The 24,863-nt window shown below is 37.7% G+C and overlaps 2 protein-coding genes across 2 annotated transcripts in view; one reads left to right on the top strand and one right to left on the bottom strand.

Annotated features, from left to right (window-relative positions):
- LOC135200784 (venom protein 302-like) overlaps positions 1 to 20,766 on the top strand; it is a 35,040-nt gene extending 14,274 nt beyond the window's left edge. Inside the window, exon 3 of the transcript XR_010311361.1 lies at positions 20,337 to 20,766. The gene's annotated coding sequence lies outside the window, so the exon portion shown is untranslated. The remainder of the gene's footprint in view (positions 1 to 20,336) is intronic.
- The window catches only part of LOC135200786 (single insulin-like growth factor-binding domain protein-2), a 115,139-nt gene that overhangs the window by 62,483 nt on the left and 27,793 nt on the right, over positions 1 to 24,863 (bottom strand). The gene's annotated exons all lie outside the window — the stretch shown is intronic.

Consider the following 24,863-nt stretch of genomic DNA (forward strand, 5'->3'; position numbering starts at 1 on the left):
CTGGTACTATCAAGCAAACCCAAACTATTATACTCGTACATGAAAAAAGATGAATAAAAGAAGAATAGAAATAGGCCCTCTAAGAATTGAGGGGAGATTAACAAATGAAAAAAAGGAAATATGCAACATATTGGCATAACGATATAAGAGAGAATTCACCCCTAGAATTGATAATGAAGATAATTGGTAATAGAAGTAAGGGACGAAAATAGTGAATATTTAGCTGACATAGATATAATGAAGCTGATATTGTGTGGCTATTAAGGAAATTAAAAAAATGGAGCTGCTGCAGGCCTGATGGTGTCCCTGCTATTTTGTTAAAGAAAGTAGGTCATTCTACTGCAAAGCCACTTGCAATATTATTAGGACAAAGTGTAGATACAGGCAAGATTTATGATGAGCACAAATTAGCATATATTACCCCTACTTTCAAAAGTGGATCAAGACTAGAGGCAAGTAATTATAGGCCTGTGAGTTTAACAACACATATTATGAAGGTGCATGAAAGGGTCATGAAGAAAAATCTTATGAAACAATTTATAAAAAATAATTTGTTTAATATAGGACAACATGGTTTCGTACCCAGAAAAAGTACACAAACCCAACTGTTAGTCCACCGTGAGAACATATACAAAAATATGAAAAGCGGAAATGAAACAGATGTGGTTTATCTAGACTTTGCAAAAGCTTTTGACAAGGTAGACCATAATATATTAGCAAAGAAAATTAGAAAACATAATATAGAGGATAAAGTAGGAAGATGGTTAAAAGAATTTTTACACAACAGAAAACAGATAGTTATTGCAAACGATGAGAAATCGGATGAAGCTAAGGTAATATCCGGTGTGCCACAACGTACGGTGTTAGCTGCATTACTGTTTGTTATTACGATTGCAGACATAGACAGTAATGTTAAGGACTCGGTAGTGAGTAGTTTCGCCAATGACACAAGAATAAGTAGAGAAATTACTTGTGAAGAAGATAGGAACGCGCTACAAAGAGACCTTAACAAAGTATATGATTGGGCAGAGGTAAATAGGATCGTATTTAACTCTGATAAATTTGAATCAATAAATTATGGAGACACAGAAGGAAAGCTATATGCATATAGGGGACCTAATAATGAGACCATCACAAATAAGGAAGCAGTTAAAGACCTAGGTGTGATGATGAATAGGAACATGTTTTGCAATGATCAAATAGCAATTCTATTGGCCAGCAAAATTAAAAGCAAAAATTGGGGAATGTTGTTACGGCACTTCAAAAGAAGAAAAGCTGAACACATGATTATGCTTTATAAAACATACGTTCGTAGTCCACTTGAATATTGCAATATGATATGGTACCCACACTATCAAAAGGATATTGCATAAATAGAGTGTACAAAGGTTCTTTACAGCTAGAATAGAAGAAGTTAAGGACCTTGACTACTGGGAAAGACTACAATCCTTAAAATTATAGTCTACAAAGGAGAAAAGAACACTACATGATAATTCAGGCATGGAAACAGATAGAAGGAATAGCCGAAAACATCATGGAGCTAAAAATATCAGAAAGAGCAAGCAGAGGTAGATTAATAGTGCCCAAAACTATACCAGGAAAAATAAGGAAAGCACACATTAATCCACAACGCACCAGCATCGATAATGCAGCGTCTATATTCAATGCGTTGCCAGCTCATCTGAGGAATATATCAGGAGTGAGCGTAGATGTGTTTAAGAATAAGCTCGGCAAATATCTAAGCTGCATCCCAGACCATCCAAGATTGGAAGATGCAAAATATACCGGAAGATGTACTAGCAACTCTCTGGTAGACATTAGAGGTGCTTCACACTGAGGGACCTGGGGCAACCCGAACAAGATGTAAGGTCTGCAAGGTCTGTAAGGTCTCTCTCTTTCTCTCCATTCGATCAGGTCATCAAATTAGAGTCGGAGCTACAAAATATATATGATTATTCAAAGCAAAGTACTAGTTGAATAATTCCGGTTCTTACAGGATAATTAATGGAATGATAATAGTTCAAGTCTCACAGACAACCCCCCAATATTTAAATGTCTCAATCAGTAATTAGTCACACCAATTATCTCTTCTCCAAAATATTATAGTTCCCTCCACACAGGACACTCAGTCCCCTTACTAGGACACTCGGTCCCCTCACTAGATCCGCCTGTTTAAAAGACTGCATATTTGTGCTGCTGCTATTCAGCCAATCTGGTTGCTCTCGGCAGATAAGTCGATCAGGGATCAATTGTGAGTATGAAAGATCTCATTTAAAAAAGTGAAAACAAGTGACCATCAGTCGATGGTCCAAGTCATAACAGAACATCTACACACCAGAGAACAGTATTCTAGTTAAGGAAAAACAAATAATCTAAAGTGGTTGTATTGATTTTATCACTGTGATAAATACATGAAGCCTTACGAACAATACCTCACTTTCGTGTGGCATTTGCTGAAACTTTCATTAGTTGTTTCTCAAAAGATAGATGTGTCAAACGTTACACCTAAAGTAATTAAAGCGTCCGACTCATTCAGCAAAGCTCCATCCACTTGAAGGGGAGGATGGACTGGGATATCTGTACGAGATCTGCTAATCAACAGTGTCTCCGTTTTTACTGGAGTTCAGCCTCATATTCTACCGGCTACACCATTTCCTGATCCGGTCAACTCCGTAGGGGGGTAGTTCCGTCAGTGGACCTTGTGCAGTGCACTGTAGGCATTATTTGAGGTTCTTTGCAGCGTGCCTCGGCCCTAGCTGCAACCACTTTCCTTCCTTATACTGTACCTCCTTTTATATTCTCTTTCTTCCATCTTTACTTTCACCCTCTCCTAATACTTGATTCATATTGCAATTGCCAGGTTTTCCTCCTGTTAAACCTTTTAAACCTTTTATTGTCAATTTCCATTTCAGTGCTGAATGACCTCATAGGTCCCAGTGATTGGCCTTAATTTTATATTCTACTCAACTGATCCTGTCAATGTCCCGATTACGGATGACAGCAAATTCAAGTCTCCTAAGTGGAGACTTTACTAAACCCGCAAGTGTTGTATCATTGGCTTACTGAACAATCTTGTTTTCCAAGCAAACAACCATATCACTTGCACCTGTATTACTAGAAATGACGGTGGACCAAGAACACTGCCCTGTGGAACTCCAGACACAATGGGTCTTGGTTCACTGAAGATCACGTCCACAGCAACTCGCTGGTGCCACCTGTAAGGAAGTCTTGAAGCAATCCTGAAAGATATCCACCCACATCAAAATTCTGAAGTTTATAAATAAATGACTTAGAATTTGCAAAATCGAAACCAGCACTAAGTTTCTATTTGATTACTCTGCACTCAAAACCCTTATCAAGGTTCCTTTGCAGATGGCATGTCAAGTCTAAAAGAGCATCGCAAGTACCAGTCCTAACTACTTCCTGTAAGCATATTGACTATCAGTTAAGATCCTTTAGACTCACATATATATATATATATATATATATATATATATATATGATATATATATATATATATATATATTATATATATATATATTATATATTAGCTTAAAAATAAGTTTTTTAAACAAATTTAGAGGGCACAGGGAGAAACGAGATCGGCCTGTAGTTTACGGTAACTCTACAGACATGTCACTCTTTGGAACAGGCCTAGGGTAATACTAAGCTTGCGCTCATCCGCATACTATGTCGACATAAAAACCTATATAATCTAATAATCTTGGGCGACAATACACTAAAAACTTTTTTTTTCTTTTTTAACAAAGGGAAAAAACTATCAGGATCTTCTCCACCCCAGCTATCAAGGTTATCCAGAATTTTCCAAATATTCCTAGAGTGAAATGCAAATTTTGTAAAAACAGGTTTAGGATGACAAGTATAAAGGAGAGGGACATCGTCAGCTGATTGCTTATCTTCAAAAGCTCGATGAAGCAGTTCAGCCTTTTCCCTAGGGCCCGTAACCAATCTACAATTATCTGTCAGTAGTGGTGGAATGGAAGACGAACCTGACCCAGAGATAGATAATGCCAATTTGGTTCACCAGAGATGAGAAAGTAATTCCTTCAAGTTTCCTCTCCAACGAATTATTGTAGTTACTCTCAGCTGTAAGTTCTATTCGTAGCACGGCGAGGCTCGACAAATATGGTGTCATTTTCATTTGAACGATTTTATCGCTGTGTTACAAACCGTAAAATGTCAAGAAACATAAAAATTAAGCTTTGGTAAAACAAGAATTGGAATTGCCGGTTGAAAATTATTAGTTACAATTTTCCTTTGCTATTTCACAAATAAAGGTTGTGGATAAAACATAATAAAAATAAATCATCTACATAACGTTTGTAGTAAACAGGGCGAGACCTTGGTGGACACTGATCCAACAATCATTCTCCCAAATGGAACGTAAACATATTTGATAAAACAGCACCAGGATACAAACCTATGGCAACCCGGTCAAATCTGTTTGCAAGGTTACCATTAAATAAAAGTAAGTGTATAATAGAGCCACGTATGCATGTATGCCTTTTAAATCCTTTCAATGAAATCTTATTCGAAATTATTAGTGTCGTCGCTTCCAACGATGCATTAGCGAAAAGAGAAAATTCGTCAAGGTTAAGATATACATCAAGGTCTTGATTAATTAGGTCTCTAGCAACGATACAAATCTTCTCTAATGAAACGAAAAATTGATTTTTCATTATGGACGAATATAAAATTCAAGAGTGTATCGGTTTTTCATGCTCGAACTTGATGCGTGTGAAATGCACGTGGGAGAACGTCAAAGCACAACAGAGCTCATTTTCGAAAGGCATTGTGTTAAATGACAAAATTGAGCCAAACACAACTTTCAAAAATGCGGATGTTCGACTATATTCCTTTCCGGAACAAACTAGATGTTCCAGAGCAATTATTTCATTAACAAAGTTGCCAGACGTAGATTACTATCACAATTTTTGAAATAAATTCTCACTGGCGTCTTCCTGAACCACGAACAAAACAACGGGGCCTACTCGAATTAGGCGTCATTGTTTATACATAGCGCCGTACCGCGAACTGAATGGAATGGAATATGAAATTTAGGCTTGAAGCCAAGCACTGGAATCCATAGGGATTATTCAGCGCTATAATGAAACTGGTTTGACATGAATATTTATGTTGATGATTTTATAAACTAAATAAATACAGGCGATATTAAAATTATGATAAAAAAGGATATCCCTCATAAAAATTATAACTTCGCATTTCGTGAATGCAAACAAGAGTAAAAAACTTATATATGCATGTACCATACACATACTCATATTCATATAAGTATGCTTATATAAACAACTTTAGTGTATACACTACACTTTGCAACGTACCGGGCGGTCAATATTAAATTTCATTAAAAAGATTAATGTCTCTAAGGAATCCAACAATTCTATTAACAGCTACATCCGGACCAAGCAGTTCTACTATATCCCTGCCCACTAACCCATGTCTCTGTCGTGCCGCAGAATACTTATGGCAATGGCATATAATGTGTTTCACAGTAAGAGGAGAGTCACACTGCATACAGACTGGTGCAGGTACCCCCTCCAACAGGAATCGGTGGGTCAATCGAGTATGGCCAATTCTTAGACGACATAATACAGTTTCTACCCTACGATTTTGTTGGAAACCAGAGGGCCAATGTTCAATACTTTGTCGGATCTTCTTGTACTTTTTATTGTTGGTCAGATAGGGAGATGACCAACGTGCTTGCCATTTATTTTTAACATATGAACGAATAGTCCATTTCATGTCAGTGGAAGGAATATGGTGGAAGAGAATGCCTTCTTTATTAATGACATCTCTTGCTTCATGGTCAGCAAGTTCATTACCAGCAATACCCACATGGGAAGGAACCCAGCAAAACTGGACAGATTTGAATTTGGAAGCAAGCCTATATAACCATTCTTGAATACGTTGAACAATTGGATGTTTAGGGTTATACTGCTGAATGGCCATGAGTGCACTATAAGAATCTGAGTAAATGGTGAAATTATTACCCTGTAGAGTAGAAGCAATCTCCAGAGATTTGGCTAATGCAGTCATTCAGCTGTAAAAATGGATGCATTATTTGAAAGTCCTCCCGCCCACATACGAGTTTATTACTATGAACAACAGCACAACCAACACCACTTGATGTCTTCGATCCATCAGTGAAAAGTTTTAACAGAACCCGAATGCTTTCGGTCATGATCAAGAAAACAAGCCTTCACTTCTTGGACATTAACAGATTTTTTAACCACAGTTTTTTTACAGACTGATGGTTCTGGGGTCAACCAAGGAGGCAGCTTAGAGCAATGTATTGCCTTAATTTTTTGGTCTTTAATAGGCACACTGTCAGCTGCAGCATTAATTCTCACATGAAAAGGCTTGGATGCTCTAGCATTTGCAAACTGCTGTGAATCGTTTTGGTTAAGGATAGATGCTGCGGGTTTTCTGGGGAACCTCTTAGTTTGAAACATATACCGCAGTCCCAGTTCCTCTCGACGTAAATCTAGAGGGAGCTCTTCTGTGTCGGTATATAAGCTTTCAACTAGAGATGTTTTGAATGCTCCAGAACATATTCTCAGACCAGCATGATGAACTACATCCAACTCCTTAAGCTTGCTTGCACTTGCTGAAGAGTAGACTTGGCAACCATACTCAAGCTTTGATTTACATAAAGAGTCATATAACCGTAACAAAAAGTGACCCTTTCGTTATTAATTCAAATTCACACACCCCAATTAAAACCTGAAACTACTTTTAAAAAATGTTAAGGCTTCTTCCACCTTAATTTTCAAAGAGTCAATATGACTACCCCATGTTAGTTTCTTATCAAAAATCCATTCCTAAAACTTCAGCTCCTCCTCATATGGTATAGTGTGTCTTTCAGCCTAATATTTGGGATGGTTTCCTTTCGGGTACACCTAGTAAAAACGAACTGCCACAGTTTTACTAGGGGAGAATCGAAGCCATTGTCCATCAGCCCAATTGCTGATTGCATTAACTGACTTTTGCAGAAAATTACAAGCTGCAACAGCATCATAAACTAGTGACATAAATAACAAGGTCATCTACAAACAAAGATGTCTTCACTGGAGGAGAGACATTCAACAATGCTATTTATAGCCACAGCAAATAAAGTGACACTCAACACACTGCCTTGTGGGACACCTCCTTCTAGCTCAAAAGCATTAGACAAGGTGTTTCCAATTCTTACTTTAATGAGTCTATCACTTAGAAATGACCTGATTGAAATTTAACATATTACCTCGTATTCCCATGTCATGAAGCTGCTTAATTATACCAAAACGCCAAGTAGTGTCATAAGCTTTTTCAAGGTCGAAGAAGACTCCTATAGTCTGACAGCGTTTTGAGAAACCTTGCTGAATTTGGGTTTTGATAATCTTTATTAGTGGGTCCACAGTGGAACGATTTCTCCTGAATCCAAATTGGACAGATGATAACAAACCATTTTTTTCTAGATGCCACATCAATCTAGAATTCACCATTTTCTCAAACAATTTGCATACACAACTTGTAAGAGATATTGGCCGATAGCTTGTAGGAAGATGAGGATCTTTCAATGGTTTCTTTTCTTTATGGGAACAATGATTGCAATCTTCCAAGAAGAGAATACCAGTTTCCCATATTTTGTTAAAAATTTTAAGAAGATAAGATTTAGCCGATTCTGGGAGATTTTTCAGCATGCTGTAAAGAATGTTATCATTCCCAGGGGATGCTGATACAGATGATGTTTACAGGGCACCCTTAATTCCCTCAAAGTTAACTTGGAATTATAAGATTCACCATTTCCAGAATTTAAATTAAGGGAAATGGCTGAATTCCTAATATTCTGGAACCGAGTTGAATAGTTCCTGGAACTCGATACTTCGGAGAAATGCTCACCCAGTTTTTCAGCAACTTCATTAGGCTTGGTGACAAGGTCTCCATTGATTTTCAAACAGGGTGTTGGTGTTGGAACATACTTGCCACTTAGCTTTCTAATCTTTTTCCAGATCAATCTGGTTGGGGTCTTGGAATTTATGCCATTTATATAAAAAAGCCAGGATTCTCTTTTTACTTTAAAATATTTTCGTTGTTTTGCCATAGCTCGTTGGTAAATAGATTTTGCTGTTGCAGACTGACTGGATTTTATAACGCCTGTAACATTTCCTGGTAATTTTCCTCAAATTACCACAGGTTTTATCCCACCAAGGGACAGCAGGTCTGTGTGGTTTCCCTTTGGTTTTAGGTATTGAATTTTTCAGCACTATTCAATATTTCGGAGGCAAAGTACTCATAAGCCTTTATATGGCATTTGAAGGATTCAAATTCCTGGGATAGGTTAATGCCTTCTTGAAATTTTACCCAATCTGCTTCCTTTTCCTTCCATTTGATAGGACAAATCGAGGGGGCATTTCTCACAAACTTAAGATGAATGGGAAAGTGATCACTGTCATGTAGAAACTCATCTACAGACCAATTAAAATCAGATAGAGAGAAGAAGAGCAAATACTTAAGTCTATAGCAGATGAACCAACCTGTGTAGAGATTATGGTATGTCATAGTACCATCATTAAAAAGTGTAAGATCATTATTATTAACAATGTCATCAATGATCCTACCCTCTGTGTCTAAAAATCTCCACCCCAAAGTGGATTATGAGAATTAAAATCACCAAGTAGTAAAAAAGGAGGAGGTAGTTGATTGATTAATCCTTGAATGTAACCCCAAGAGTGAACCTAACATCTTGGGGGAAGGTAAAGAGAGCAGATTGTGATTTCACGGTCAAAAGTAGCCCGGATAGCAATTGCTTGAAGCTGGGTGTTCAGGGAACCATAAAATGTTGCAATGCTTTAGTAATAATTATTGCAACACCTCCATGGGCGCGATCCCCATCAGTGGAGTTCATTTTGTAGATTTCATAGTTTACACCTGGATTGTATACTGAATCCCCCATTTAGTTTTCTTGAAGACATACAACCCCTGGGTTTATGCTCACTCAAGTAATACCTTTAATATTTCTGAACGAGTCCTTAGTCCTTTACAGTTCCATTGTAAAATGTTCAGATTGAATTTTAGTGCTAGGATCTACCAAGGGAAATTCTATATTGATCTATACTAGTTTTTTTGTTTATTTTCCTATGGGACTTTATAAGAGTTTCTTTAGATTGTCTTGAGATATGTGGCTTATGATCATGTTTTTTATTAGCTTTTTGATATGGAGGAGAGTGGACTTCCACTACTATTTTCTTTTTATCCAAGGAACTTGATTCCTTGGTTGTTTCAGGGGCAGGAGCATCTTCATTTTGTTATATTTTTTATGGGGTTTGGATATCTCCACCCTTTGAGCAGGTGGAGGAGAGGATGAAGGAGTTCTCTCTCTCTTTGGCCTTCTAGTTTTTTTCTTGTTCCATTACATCATGGGTTTCTTGCTGAAGAGATGGAATAGACACAGGGAGGATTTCATCATCTGGAGAGGAGTCTATAACAGCAAGCACATCTTTCTTGGATAGGGGTGCTTCAACCCTAGCCGGCCTGTCACCTAGATCAGATGACTGGGTTTCAGTAGTTCTAGGTTTTACTGCAGGTAGAGGTGCTTTAGTTTTCATAGGGCTACAGAATTTAGAGCTATAGCATAGGTCTATGTCTGACCAATTAACTTCCTGGCGTAACTAATACTTATATGTTTATCATTAGCTTTACATATAGCTGCCTCTTCATGTTTATATTGGCTGCACTTTTATTGAATGGGGTATGATTCTCTTCACAGTTAATACATTTTGGATGTTTCGAACAAGGACCATGTTCAGGAGCCGAGCAATTATTACAAACTTTATCGTTTTTACAGGAATCTTGCGGATGGATGGCCATATTGAAGACAGTTGTAGCACTGCAGAGGTTTGGATAAAAATGGTTTGACTTTGACCCTTTCGTTTCCAAAATTGATGTAAGATGGTACATCAGAGTCCTCAAACGTTAAAATGACCATATTTGCCTTTGGAACCTTTTTGTTTTTTTATCTTCCATACAGAAGTTGGACTGATTTCTAATATTTTCTCTTTCTGTTCAGTTCACAAAGGTCTCTATCAAATACCACTCCTTTACCATAACTAAATTCATGTGTGGTCTAATTTCTTTTATCATATCATCTTTCTCGAATTTCTTCATTGTCAGCATGTATGACTGTGTCTTTGATTTAGCATGAATTAGGACACTGCCTTTGCCAAACCTTGAGATGTTCCCCATGTCAATACAGCCAACCTTTTTTTGGATGTATCTGCCAAATTTGTAGTAATTATAATTTTCCTCCCTAGCAGTTACTACCAACCACATTGGAGGTTTTGGTGTTCTTTCAAAAGTGTCGTCGTCATTCAAATTTGGCTGAGCCACTTGTACCCATTGTGATGGTCTGTAAATATCCATATTTTTAGGGGCCCTGTCGGTCAGTGCTCCCTTGACAATCTTTTTACAAATTGTTATGTTATTGATACTGCTGCTGGCTTTGAGTGCAGCTTCATGTTTTTCAAAAGTCAGCCATGCCTCCCATTTTTTTCTCACTTTCATCGTAGTTTCATCCTCAATTCTTCTATTTTGCCATAACTACCAAACGAAGCAGAGAGCGTCTCATAGTCACATTCCAAGGGAATATGCTTTACATGCAACACCCTCAAACTATCCACTGTGTTCCCACAATGGTATCTTTTCAATTTGTGATGACTACCCTGAGAGGTATACCACACGTGGAGCATTCCATATCCACGGTCAAGTTCATGTCACGGGTCGTCATCAGTGCCAAATCATCATCAAAAGGACCAGGGGTACTAGAATCCTTGTGGTTACTAGTCATAAAAGCTTTATATTAAAAAAAAAAGAGAAAAATTAAACCTGAAAATATTAAAAAAATATCATCAGCCTTTCATAAAGTTTATTCTTCCACCAATGGCACAAGTGAGAGCCGACTCCCAAATGTCCGCGTCCCTACCCTACCCCACTGGGGATGGCACAACATGGTTAGAGTGGCGCAAGTGTAAGCCAAACCCGCTTGCTAGGACTGAGAATATTACAAGAATACAATCATCCCCCACCCTACTAACCATGTTATGGGCAAACCGGAAAGAATGCCGAGAATCCTATCCCCAGGACCTAGACCCCCTGGAATCCGTGGTCCAGCCCTGAAGAATAGTTCCGCCCTTGAGTTATCAATCTGATATCTCTCAGGTCCGAACATTATTGGGTAGTTGATGATCCTACCACAGCTCCCACTATTTAGCTTCAGATATAAACCCAATCCCAGCTATGATATCTTTTCCCATTCGGTCAGGTCCAATAAATTTTACTGAAAGTGGAAAATTCCACAATATTACTCCAAATGAAAATATACAAAAAAATATGAGACTCTTGGACTCAAACCCAGGAAACTAATTCCTGGGGTCAAGAGCCCCCTCACCACGTCAAGGTGGTCCCATATCGAGGGGGTACCGCGAACTGAAACCAACAAATAAATATTATTCGATTATTATTTCATTGGCGACCACCTCACCTGTCAACGCAACACCTTAAAAGAAGTCTCCAGTCACTCACACATCATTCGTTGCTCAGACGACTGCTAGTACAGGCTCATTAGTCATTACTGATTAAAGTGCTCATTGAAGTTGCGTTTTCTTCGTCATGGCTTCGTACTTCACGCTGCTGCTGTGCATTTCCTTTGCGGTTGTCACGTGAGTCATGCTTTTTATGTGTCAAACTTACTCTCTGTCAGTTTCTCACTTGCAATTTTATGCATTACATAATAATTCATCCTGATCCTAAATGGTAATAATGTGGCCCAATACAATTTATTAGTTAAGTAACATAAGAATCTTTGAATAGGTAAAATGAACAGTGGGAGTCTTAATATTTAGTTCATCTGAATTGACTTGGAAAAGAAGACTCAAACTTCATATTAATAGGAAAGTAATATAAACGTTAGAATGGGAAAAATTAGTGAAGATAAGTCTATATTAACGAAATTATCCCATGATCTTGTTATGTACTGGGTGAAGAGCTTTCGCTGGGTCTTAATTTTAAACCGGAACACAGTACTAAGACTTAAATGACGCTGGAATTGTAGCTTAAGAACAAATACATTGCCCTGACAGATTAGAGGAAGTCATCAGCTCCCCGACTATTATAAAAAAAAAGTTATTCTCAAAACAAAGACCTGACTGAAAAGAGAAAAGGGAAAGACAGAGTGAGGTGAGATTTAGCTGTAGGAAGTGACATAATTGCCTTCGCTGAAAAATGTTTAAAAAAATCAACACCTCCAGGATTTCCTTGGCTGTCTCGGGTTAATTGTCCTCTATTACATCTTATTCAAGGCCATCTGTCAGCAGGGGTAAAGTCTACAATAACCGTCAATATCAGTTAGCTAATATAAATTACTTTTATTTTTATTATTTGCAACGTTTCTGAACGGTTCATTTGCCAGGATTGTCGACTGGTCAAATGTGGGGGAGGTCCCGAGACACGTAACTGCACTTACGGGACAGTAATGAACCCGTGTACGTGCTGCTCTGAATGTCTTAAGGTTAGTTTCATCTCTTCCTCAGAAATGGAAGCGAGACTCTTCTTTTTAGTTTTACCATTAAAACTTTTTACACATGGGGTAGTTGTTATCCTGAAAATCTTAAATGCAAATGGGTATTTTATTGCAATAAGTCATTTCTTTGGCTCAGATTCTTGATATTCTTATTCTTAAAGAAGAAATGTTTACCCTGAAAGTAGCAGCTGGATCGGAAATGTCACATGTCCCATTCTTCCACGAACATTTCTCTTGCTTGGAACGACTTTAAGATACATTGTATGACTCATTCCAGGGCGAAGGTGAAAGTGCGGTGGCCACTTAGACTTCTTTGGCACCTGCGCAGAAGAGCTGATCTGTTACGACGGTCGTTGCGTGACCAAGCTAACTAAAGGACGGTAGTAAGAATTCTCAAGTGGTTGGTGAACTTGCTTTCAGAGAAGCTTGATTGGAGCTAGCTGAGTGGAGCCGTGGATTCTATACGAAGATGGCTTCAAAGGATTTTTGGCGACTTTTACTCTGGAATTCTGTAAATAAAATGGAAGATGGGTCTCATTTATTATTTGTTGAAGCCTTATTTCACAGTGGCTGCTGTTTTAGTTACCAGCTGGTCATAAGATATCCAAATTTGTTATCAGGTATTAAAAGTTGTCATTAGGTTTTAAATTGTCAAAACTTAAAAGCATCATCAACCATGTTCACAGCATCTAATACTTTTCCTTACCAGTGGAGAGAAGAAATAGAAAAGGAACTTTCAAACTACATTGGCACTTTCTCAAATGACTTCATGTATAGTAAATGACTCCACGTGGGTGAATCATCTACTTCAAAAGAACTTCTATGATTGTACCGATTTGGAACTGAAACGGACAATAAAAAGCTTGCAAACTTCGTAAAGGGGTTAGTGCCATCAGTGCCTCACGTGATACGATTATTGAAGCGAGTTTGAAGAGCATCGTCCGCCTCTAACTACACCCACGCTTTTTAGCCAATTACTTTACCTTCATTCCCGCTTCTTGTCTTCAGTCTTGCTGGCCAACCTCTCGAACTATCTTTTTGTGCAACAATGTACTTCTCCCCCACTTCCACCTCTGAATCCTTATATGTACTTTATCTCCTTCGTTTTCTGTTCTTTTAAACCAGAACTTTTTACAGGTAATTGGTATTTGTCAGCAATACTATTGAATGAAGTATTTCCTACATGACCTGGCAATAGAGCCTGTGCTTGCAGTGGGAATTACTGTGTCTTTTTCTTGCAATGCCAACTAATACGACATGTCCCAGCAATGAAAATCTCTGGGATCTACGCAATTTAGGTCACTTATCTTTATATTTTTACATGTTCTTAGATTCCTCACACACTTTGAACCTACAGAATTTTACAGTTCTAAAAACAAGTCCAGAAAACCTTGAATAATTAATTGACTATCCCAAATATGAGAAATATATTGCACATAACCTGAAAAGCTATGGCAAAGGTTAAATTCCCACTAGACTTCTGAAGTTATACTTCACCTACTCAACTCCAGATAAACGTCCTTACGGGAAACTACCAGAAAGTTAGTTGCTTCAATACACCTATACATAAGGATTATCGGCAGCGCATCTACACAAACTTCGCAACTCGCCCAAGAATTCTGGATATCATGACAACATCTTTTCCTCTCCTCTCTCATAACACTTGCTAGATCATACATTCTCGAGGTCAACCTTGTCCTTCGTTCTTTCTACGAAACCAAATCACCTCAAAGCATTCTGATCCAAACTGTCGTTTACGCAAACCAATTTTAAGTACTTTCTATATATATACATATGTATAAAGGTGTTTTTTCCACGAAGGAAAAAACTGAAAGAGCAACCGAAAGTACTTGGCTATCTCGCTTTTTCATTTTTTTCCTTCGTGGCAAAAAACCTTTATTTATACATAGCATCACGTTTTATATACTTCGTGATCAAGTTATTCATATACATATGAATATATATATGCAAAATATATATATATATATATATATATAATATATATATATATATATATTATATATATATATATATATATATATGATCTTAGACGATCGCATGTAACGTGAAGATTGTGTGTGCGTACATATACATATTCATCAATGGCTAATGAACTGAATTCACCAACTGGGACCAGCGAGTCTGATTTCTCGAATAATACATTATGCCCCTGTTTAGAGAGTTATGATGGGGGCCCCCCCTGAGGGTTGGTCAAATACGATGAGTTGCACAGCCAGGATGGATAAGGGCTTGTAACTACAGACATAACTTATCCTAAAAAAAGCTGAAAACACCCATACACACACACACACACACACACACACACACACATATATATATATATATATATATATATATATATATATATATATATATATATATACATCGAGCTACAAATGTCCTTTAATATCTAATTCACTCTATCTCGTAATTAATATATTTTCATATATGCTTAACGAAGGGAATTTGATTAGCGATAATGAATTTGCGGCGCCCAGGCGCGAGAAGATAGGACACCATACAAATCCAGGAACGTCAGTGAAGCTTTTACCCACTCCACCATGAGCCACTGACTTGAAAATTCAAGCTTCCAAAGAATAATTTGTTCATTAGTAAGAAATAACAGGAAGTAAGGGGAAATACAGAAAGAAGAGATAACGCTTATTAAAAAAAGAAAAAATAATAAATTAAGAAACTGATAAAAGATACAAATATATCAAAATACGAGAAAAATAAAAATAGTATTAGGGGAGTAATGCACTGGATATTCGCTTGACCTGGAGTTCCAAGTGCAGGATTCCCTCTGGGAGGCTGTGCCAGTCCAACGTGTGTGGAGGAATAAAGGACCTCTGGAACTGAGAAGTTCGACATTGAGGCACATTAACTGCATATTTGTGCTGCTGCTATTCAGCCAATCTAGTTGCTCTCGGCAGATAAAGTGGGATCAGGGATCAATTGTGAGTATGAAAGATCTCATTTAAAAAAGTGAAAACAAGTGACCATCAGTCTATGGTCCAAGTCATAACTGCTCTGTCTAAAAGAGTTCAATCTCTAGCAGAAGCAGAACATCTATATACCAGAGAACAGTATTCTAGTTAAGGAAAAACAAATAATCTAAAGTGGTTGTATTGATTTTATCACTGTGATAAGTACATGAAGCCTTACGACCAATACCTCACTTTCGTGTGGCATTTGCTGAAACTTTCATTAGATGTTTCTTCAAAGATAGATGTGTCAAACGTTACACCTAGAGTAATTAAAGCTTCAGACTCATTCAGCAAGGCTCCATCCACCTGAAGGGGAGGATGAACTGGGATATCTGTACGAGATCTGCTAATCAACAATGTCTTCATTTTACTGGCCTCATACCTTACCGGACTACACCATTTCCTGATCCGGTCAACTCCGTAGGGGTCTGGTTCCGTAAGAAGACCTCGTGCAGTGCACTGTAGGCCTTATTTGAGGTTTTTTGCAGCGTGCCTTCGGCCCCTACCTGCAACCACTTTCATTCCTCATACTGTACCTCCTTTCTTATTCTCTTTCTTCCATTTTACTTTCCACCCTCTCCTCATACTTGATTCATAGTGCAACTGCCAGGTTTTCCTCCTGTTAAACCTTTCAAACCTTTTACTGTCAATTTCTATTTCAGCGCTGAATGACCTCATAGGTCCCAGTGATTGGCCTTTGGCCTTAATTTTATATTCAACTCAACTGATCCTGTCAATGTCCCGGTTACGGATGACAGCAGTTTCAAGTCTCCTAAGTGGAGACTTTACTAAACCCACAAGTGTTGTATCATTGGCTTACTGAACAATCTTGTTTTCCAAGCAAACAACCATATCACTTGCACCTGTATTACTAAAAATAACGGTGGACCAAGAACACTGCCCTGTGGAACTCCAGACACAATGGGTCTTGGTTCACTGAAGATCACGTCCACAGCAACTCGCTGGTGCCAGCTGTAAGGAAGTCTTGAAGCAATCCTGAAAGATATCCACCCACATCAAAATTCTGAAGTTTATAAATAAGTGACTTATGATTTGCAAATCGAAACCAGCACTAAGTTCTATTTGAATTACTCTGCACTCAAAACCCTTATCAAGGTTCCCTTGCAGATGGCATGTCAAGTCTAGAAGAGCATCGCAAGTACCTAACTACTTCCTGTATGCATATTGACTATCAGTTAAGATTCCTTTAGATTCTACATATAGTATGTATATATATATATATATATATATATATATATATATAATATATATATATATATATATATATATATATATAGTGGCTTAACAATAAGTTTTTTTTAGCAACTTTAGAGGGCACAGGGAGAAACGAGATTGGCCTGTAGTTACGGTAATCTACAGACATGTTACTCTTTGGAACAGGCAGGGTAGTATTAAGCTTGCGCTCATCCGCAAAGATACTATGTCGACATAAAAAACCTATATAATCTAATAATCTTGGGCGACAATACACTAAAAACTTTTTTTTACAAAGGGAGAAACTATTAGGATCTTCTCCACCCCAGCTATCAAGTTATCCAGAATTTTCCAAATATCCCTAGAGTGAAATGCAAATTTTGTAAAAACAGGTTTAGGATGACAAGTATAAAGGAGAGGGACATCGTCAGCTGATTGCTTATCTTCAAAAGCTCGATGAAGCAGTTCAGCCTTTTTCCTAGGGCCGGTAACCAATCTACAATTATCTATCAGTAGTTGTGGAATGGAAGACGAGCCTGACCCAGAGATAGATAATGGCAATTTGGTTCACCACAGATGAGAGAGTAATTCCTTCAAGTTTCCTCTTCAAGGAATTATTGTAGTTTTTCTCAGCTGTAAGTTCTATTCGTAGCACGGCGAGACTCGACAAATATGGTGTCATTTTCATTTGAACGATTTTATCGCCGTGTTACAAACCGTAAAATGTCAAGAAACATAAAAATTAAGCTTTGGTAAAACAAGATTGGGAATTGCAACTTTGCAAAAGTTATTAGTTACAATTTTCCTTTAAGCTATTTCACAAATAACGGTTTTTGGATACAAAAATATTCCATTCAAGTCCAATTCTAAGACATTTCACGTTCCACTGTACAAGTGAAATCCAGAGAAAGGCTCTATGCAATAAAGTAACAGTGCTTAGTAACTTGAAAATTAAAAGGAGGAGGAGACTACAGAACTAGAGAAATGTTGGTCAGGACTAGCTATTAAAAAAAAGCGCAAGCAGTTCTCGTTTTCAGAAACTCTAAACTTTGCTCAGAAACAACCATGTTTTGAAAATGAGAAACAAAGGAATCATCTATGTAAAGTTTGTTGTAAACAGGGAGAGACCTTGGTGGACTCTGATCCAAGAAATTTTCCTCCAAAGGGCCATAAAAATATTTGCTAAAACAGGATCTAGTGAAGAACCCTTGGTAACCGAGTCAAATGTGTGTGTGTAAGGTTACCATTCAATAAAAGTCAGTATATAATAGAGCCACGTATATAAGCCTTTTTAAATTTCGCCCCCCCCCCCCCCCCCCCCCACAATAAAACCTTGGTTGAGCTAACCAGATTTAATGAAAAAAAAAAAATTCTTAAACAAAATAATTTGTATCGTCGCTTCCAACGGTACATCAGTATCAAGAGAAGCGTCATCGAGGTTAAGATATACATCAAGGTCTCGATTAATTAGGTCTCCAGCAAAGGATACAAATCTTCTCTCAGTGAAACGAATAACTAATTTTTCCATTATAGACGAATCTAAAATTTAAATGTTTATCTCGGGGTTTTGATTCTGGTGCCTGATGTGTGTGAAATGCATGTGAGCGAACGTCAAAGCACAAAAGAGCTCATTTTCGAAATGCATTGTGTTAAATGACAAAACAGCCAAACAACTTTCAAAAGAACGGATGTCCATCATGTAAATTCTTTTCCGGAACAAACCAAATGTTCCGGAGCAATTTTCTCTGTTAAAAAGTTACCAGACGTATATTACTGTCACAATTTTTAAAATAAATTCTCACTGGCGTCTTCATGAAGAAGAAAACCATGAATACGACCACGATGTCTACCCGGATTAGAAGTCATTATTTACACATAACGTCGTCAGGCAAACTCCAACTGACAAATAAATATTCGATTGTTATTTCATTGGCGACCACTTCGCCTGTCAACGCAACACCTTAAAACAAGTCTCTCCCGTCACCCGTGACCTATACATAAATCGCTACTCAGACGACATCTAGGCAAGACCAGGAGAGGCCCATTAGTATTACGTGCTCATTGAATTTGCGTTTTCTTCGCCATGGCTTCGTACTTCACGCTGCTGCTGTGCATTTCCTTGGCGGTTGCCACGTGAGTCATGCCTTTTTTATGCCAAACTCACTCACTCTCTCTTTTTCTCTCACTTGCAAATTTTATTCATCCTGATCCTAAATGGTAACAATGTGCATAAATGTATTAGTTTCTTTAGGTAACATGAGAATCTTTGTATAGGTAAAATGAACAGAGGGAGTCTAATATTTAGTTCATCTGAATTGACTTGAAGACTCTCAAACTTCATGTTAATAGGGAAAGTAAAGTAAATGTGAGAGAAGGAAAATTAGTGAAGATAAGTCTATATTAACGAATTAATCCCTGATCTTGTTATGTACTAGGTGAAGAGCTTTCGCTGGCTTTTAATTTTAAAACGGAACACAATACTAAGTCTGTTAAATGACGCTGGAATTATAGCTTAAGAAGGTAGATCTATACATTACTATTCGGCGACAGCCTAGACTATGGCAGTTGCGGTTTCTCTATGCAGTTTTACCTCCTGAACAAAAATTTTAAGTAATATTTTTTCGGACGACTGTAATTAGCCCCCAGGGACTCGTACTAAACACGGCGAAATACATTTGACGCCCCAATTCCTGGTGGCTTTCATATTCGCGGGGACGAACGATGCGGAATGCTTATATAGAAATACCCTCAAGACCAAACACATTGGCCTGACAGATTAGAGAAAGTCATCAGCTCCCCGACTGTTATAAAAAAGACAGTTATTCTCAAAACAAAGACCGACCTGTCAGTAAGACAGTTTCACTGACCTACCTTACCCAGACCTGACTGAAAAGAGAAAAGGGAAAGACAGAGTGAGATTGACCTGTAGGAAGTGACACAATTGGCTTTGCAGAGAAATGTTAAGAAAAATCAACACCACCAGAATTTCCTTGGCTGTCTCGGGTTCATTGTCCTCTATTACGTCTTATTCAAGGCCATCTGTCGGCAGGGTCTACAATAGCCGTCAATATCGGTTAGCTAATATTAATCACTTTTATTATTTGCAGCGTTCCTGGAAGGCTCATTAGCAGGTGTCGGGATTGTCGACAGGTCAAATGTGGGGGAGGTCCCGAGAGACTTACATGCCCTTACGGGACAGTAATGAACCCGTGTAGGTGCTGCTATGAATGTCTTAAGGTTAGTTTCATCTCTTCCTCAGGATTGGAGGAGAGACTTCTTTTTAGTTTTACTATTAAAAATTTTACACATCGGTGGTAGTTGCTATCCTGAAAATCTTACATGCAAATGGGTATTTTATTGCAATAAATAATTTCTTTGGCTCAGATTCTTGATATTCTTATTCTTGAAAAAGAAAAGTTTTCCTTGAAAGTAGCAGCTGGATCGGAACTGTCACGTGTCCCATTCTTCCACAGACATTTCTCTTGCAAGTAACGACTTTCTGACTTTCTTATGATACATTATACGACTCATTCCAGGGTGAAGGTGAAGAGTGCGGTGGCCAGTTAGACGTCTTTGGCACCTGCGCAGAAAAGCTGACCTGTTACAGAGGTTGCGGTATGGAGAGACCAGGTCGTTGCGTGACCGAGCTAACTAAAGGACGGTAGTAAGAATTCTCAAGTGGTGGGTGAACTTGCTTTCAGAGAAGCTTGACTGGAGCTAGCAGAGTGGAGCCGTGGATTCTATAAAAAGATGACTTCAAAAGATTTTTGGGCTTCTCTTGCTCTGGAATTCAGTAAATAAAATGGTACATGGGTCTCATTTATGATTTGTAGTAACCTTATTTCACAGTGGCTAATGTTTTAGTTACCAGCTGGTCATAAGATATCCAAATTTGTTATTTATTAGGTATTAAAAGTTGTCATTAGGTTTTAAATTGTCAAAACTTAATAAAAGCATCATCAATCATTTTCACAACATCTAATACTTTTCCTTACCAGTGGAGAGAAGAAATAGAAAAGGAACTTTCAAACTGTATTGCAGCTTTCTCAAATTACTTGATGTACAGTAAATGACTCCACGTGGGTGAATCATCTACTTCAAAAGAAATTCTGTGATTGTACTGATTTGGAACTGAAACGGAAAATAAAAAGCTTGCAAACTTCGTAAAGGGGTTAGTGCCATCAGTGCCTCACGTGATCCAATTATTGAAGCGAGTTTGAAGAGCATCGTCCGCCTCTAACTACACCCACGCTTTTTAGCCAATTACTTTACCTTCATTCCCGCTTCTTGTCTTCAGTCTTGCTGGCCAACCTCTCGAACTATCTTTTTGTGCAACAATGTACTTCTGCCCACTTCCACCTCTGAATCCTTATATGTACTTTATCTCCTTCGTTTTCTGTTCTTTTAAACCAGAACTTTTTACAGGCAATTGGTATTTGTCAGCAATACTATTGAATGAAGTATTTCCTACATGACCTGGCAATAGAGCCTGTGCTTGCAGTGGGAATTACTGTGTCTTTTTCTTGCAATGCCAACTAATACGACATGTCCCAGCAATGAAAATCTCTGGGATCTATGCAATTTAGGTCACTTATCTTTATATTTTTACATGTTCTTAGATTCCTCACACACTTTGAACCTACAGAATTTTACAGTTCTAAAAACAAGTCCAGAAAACCTTGAATAATTAATTGACTATCCCAAATATGAGAAATATATTGCACATAACAAACCTGAAAAGCTATGGGCTCAAAGGTTGAAATTCCCACGAGAACTTCTGAAGTTATTTACTTCAACTCCTACTCAACTCCAGATAAACGTCCTTACGGGAAACTACCAGAAAGTTAGTTGCTTCAATACACCTATACATAAGGATTATCGGCAGCGCATCTACACAAACTTCGCAACTCGCCCAAGAATTCTGGATATCATGACAACATCTTTTCCTCTCCTCTCTCATAACACTTGCTAGATCATACATTCTCGAGGTCAACCTTGTCCTTCGTTCTTTCTACGAAACCAAATCACCTCAAAGCATTCTGATCCAAACTGTCGTTTACGCAAACCAATTTTAAGTACTTTCTATATATATACATATGTATAAATAAAGGTTTTTTGCCACGAAGGAAAAAACTGAAAGAGCAACCGAAAGTACTTGGCTATCTCGCTTTTTCATTTTTTTCCTTCGTGGCAAAAAACCTTTATTTATACATAGCATCACGTTTTATATACTTCGTGATCAAGTTATTCATATACATATGAATATATATATGCAAATATATATATATATATATATATATATATATATATATATATATATATATATATATATAATATATATATATATAATCTTATACGATCGCATGTAACGTGAAGATTGTGTGTGCGTACATATACATATTCATCAATGGCTATGAACTGAATTCACCAACTGGACCGGCGAGTCTGATTTCTCGAATAATACATTATGCCCCTTTAGAGAGTTATGAATGCCTGAGGGTTGGTCAAATACGATGAGTTGCACAGCCAGGATGGATAAGGGCTTGTAACTACAAACATAACTTATCCTAAAAAAAAACAGCTGAAAACACCATACACACACACACACACACACACACACACACATATATATATATATATATATATATATATATATATATATATATATATATATACTATATTATTCTGTAGATGAAACCTATTCATATGGAACAAGCCCACAGGCGACACTGACTTGAAATTCAAGCTTCCAAAGAATAATTTGTTCATTAGGAAGAAATAACAGGAAGTAGGGGGAAATACAGAAAGAAGAGATACCGCATTATTAAAAAAGAAAAAAAATTAAAAAAATAATAACTTAATAAACAGATAAAGATAAAAATGTATCAAAATACGAGAAAAATAAAAATAGTATTAGGGGAGTAATGCACTGGATGTTCGCTTAAACTTCTGGAGTTCCAAGTGCACGATTCCCTCTGGGAGGCTGTGCCAGTCCAACGTGTGTGGAGGAATAAAGGACCTCTGGAACTGAGAAGTTCGACATTGAGGTACATTTACTGCATATTTGTGCTGCTGCTATTCAGCCAATCTGGTTGCTCTCGGCAGATAAAGTCGATCAGGGATCAATTGTGAGTATGAAAGATCTCATTTAAAAAAGTGAAAACAAGTGACCATCAGTCGATGGTCCAAGTCATAAATGCTCTATCTAAAAGAGATAAATCTTTGGCAAAAGCAGAACATCTACACACCAGAGAACAGTATTCTGGTAAAGGAAAACAATCTAAAGTGTTGTATTGATTTTATCACTGTGATAAATACATGAAGCCTTACGAACAATACTCTTTCGTGTGACACTTGCTGAAACTTTCATTAGATGTTTCTCAAAAGATAGATGTGTCAAACGTTACACCTAGAGTAATTAAAGCTTCAGACTCATTCAGCAAGGCTCTATCCACCTGAAGGGGAGGATGGACTGGGATATCTGTACGAGATCTGCTAATCAACAGTGTCTCTGTTTTTACTGGAGTTCAGCCTCATATCCTACCAACTACACCATTTCCTGATCCGTCACTCCATAGGGGGGTAGTTCCGTCAGTGGACCTCGTGCAGTGCACTGTAAGCATTACTTAAGGTTCATTGCAGCGTGCCTTCGGCTCCTAGCTGCAACCACTTTCATTCCTTACACTGTACCTCCTTTCATATTCTCTTTCTTCCATTTTACTTTCCACCGTCTCCTAATACTTGATTCATAGTGGCAACCTGCCTGGTTTGCCTTCCTGTTGAACCTTTCAACCTTTTACTGTGAATTTCCATATCAGCGCTGAATGACCTCATAGGTCCCATGATTGGTCTTTGGCCTTAATTTTATATTCAACTCACTGATCCGCAATGTCCCGATTACGGATGACAGCAAATTCAAGTCTCCTAAGTGGAGACTTTACTAAACCCGCAAGTGTTGTATCATTGCTTACTGAACAATCTTGTTTTCCAAGCAAACAACCATATCACTTGCACCTGTATTACTGAGAAATGACGGTGGACCAAGAACACTGCCCTGTGGAACTCCAGACACAATGGGTCTTGGTTCACTGAAGATCACGTCCACAGCAACTCGCTGGTGCCAGCTGTAAGGAAGTCTTGAAGCAATCCTGAAAGATATCCACCCACATCAAAATTCTGAAGTTTATAATAAGTGACTTAGAATTGCAAAATCGAAACCAGCACTAAGTTCTATTTGAATTACTCTGCACTCAAAACCCTTATCAAGGTTCCCTTGCAGATGGCATGTCAAGTCTAAAAAAGAGCATCGCAAGTACCTAACTACTTCCTGTAAGCATATTGACTATCAGTTAAGAAATCCTTTAGATATATATATATAATATGATTTATATATATATATATATATATATATATATATAGATAGATAGTATAGATAGATAGATAGATAGATAGATAGATAGATAGATAGATATATAGATAGATATAGATATAGATATAGATATGATATGATATATATATATTCTTAAAAATAAGTAACAAATTTAGGGGGCAAAGGGAGAAACGAGATCGGGCTGTAGTTACGGTAATCTACAGACATGTCACTCTTTGGAACAGGCAGGGTATCACAAAAGCTTGCGCTCATCCGCAAAGATACTATGTCAACCATAAAAACCTATATAATCTAATAATCTTGGGCGACAATACACTAAAAACTTTTTTTTTAAACAAAGGGAAAAAAACTATCAGGATCTTCTCCACCCCAGCTATCAAGGTTATCCAGAATTTTCCAAATATCCCTAGAGTGAAATGCAAATTTTGTAAGAACAGGTTTAGGATGACAAGTATAAAGGAGAGGACATCGTCAGCTGACTGCTTATCTTCAAAAGTTCGATGAAGCAGTTCAGCCTTTTTGTTTGCTGGGGCCAATAACCAATCTATCTGTCCAGTAGTGGTGAATGGAAGACGAGCCTGACCCAGAGATAGATGATGCCAATTTGGTTCACACAGATGAGAGAGAGTAATTCCTTCAAGTTTCCTCTCCAACGAATTATTGTAGTTTCTCT

Source organism: Macrobrachium nipponense, chromosome 27 (genome assembly GCF_015104395.2).
Source record: "Macrobrachium nipponense isolate FS-2020 chromosome 27, ASM1510439v2, whole genome shotgun sequence".
Lineage (NCBI taxonomy): Eukaryota > Metazoa > Arthropoda > Malacostraca > Decapoda > Palaemonidae > Macrobrachium > Macrobrachium nipponense.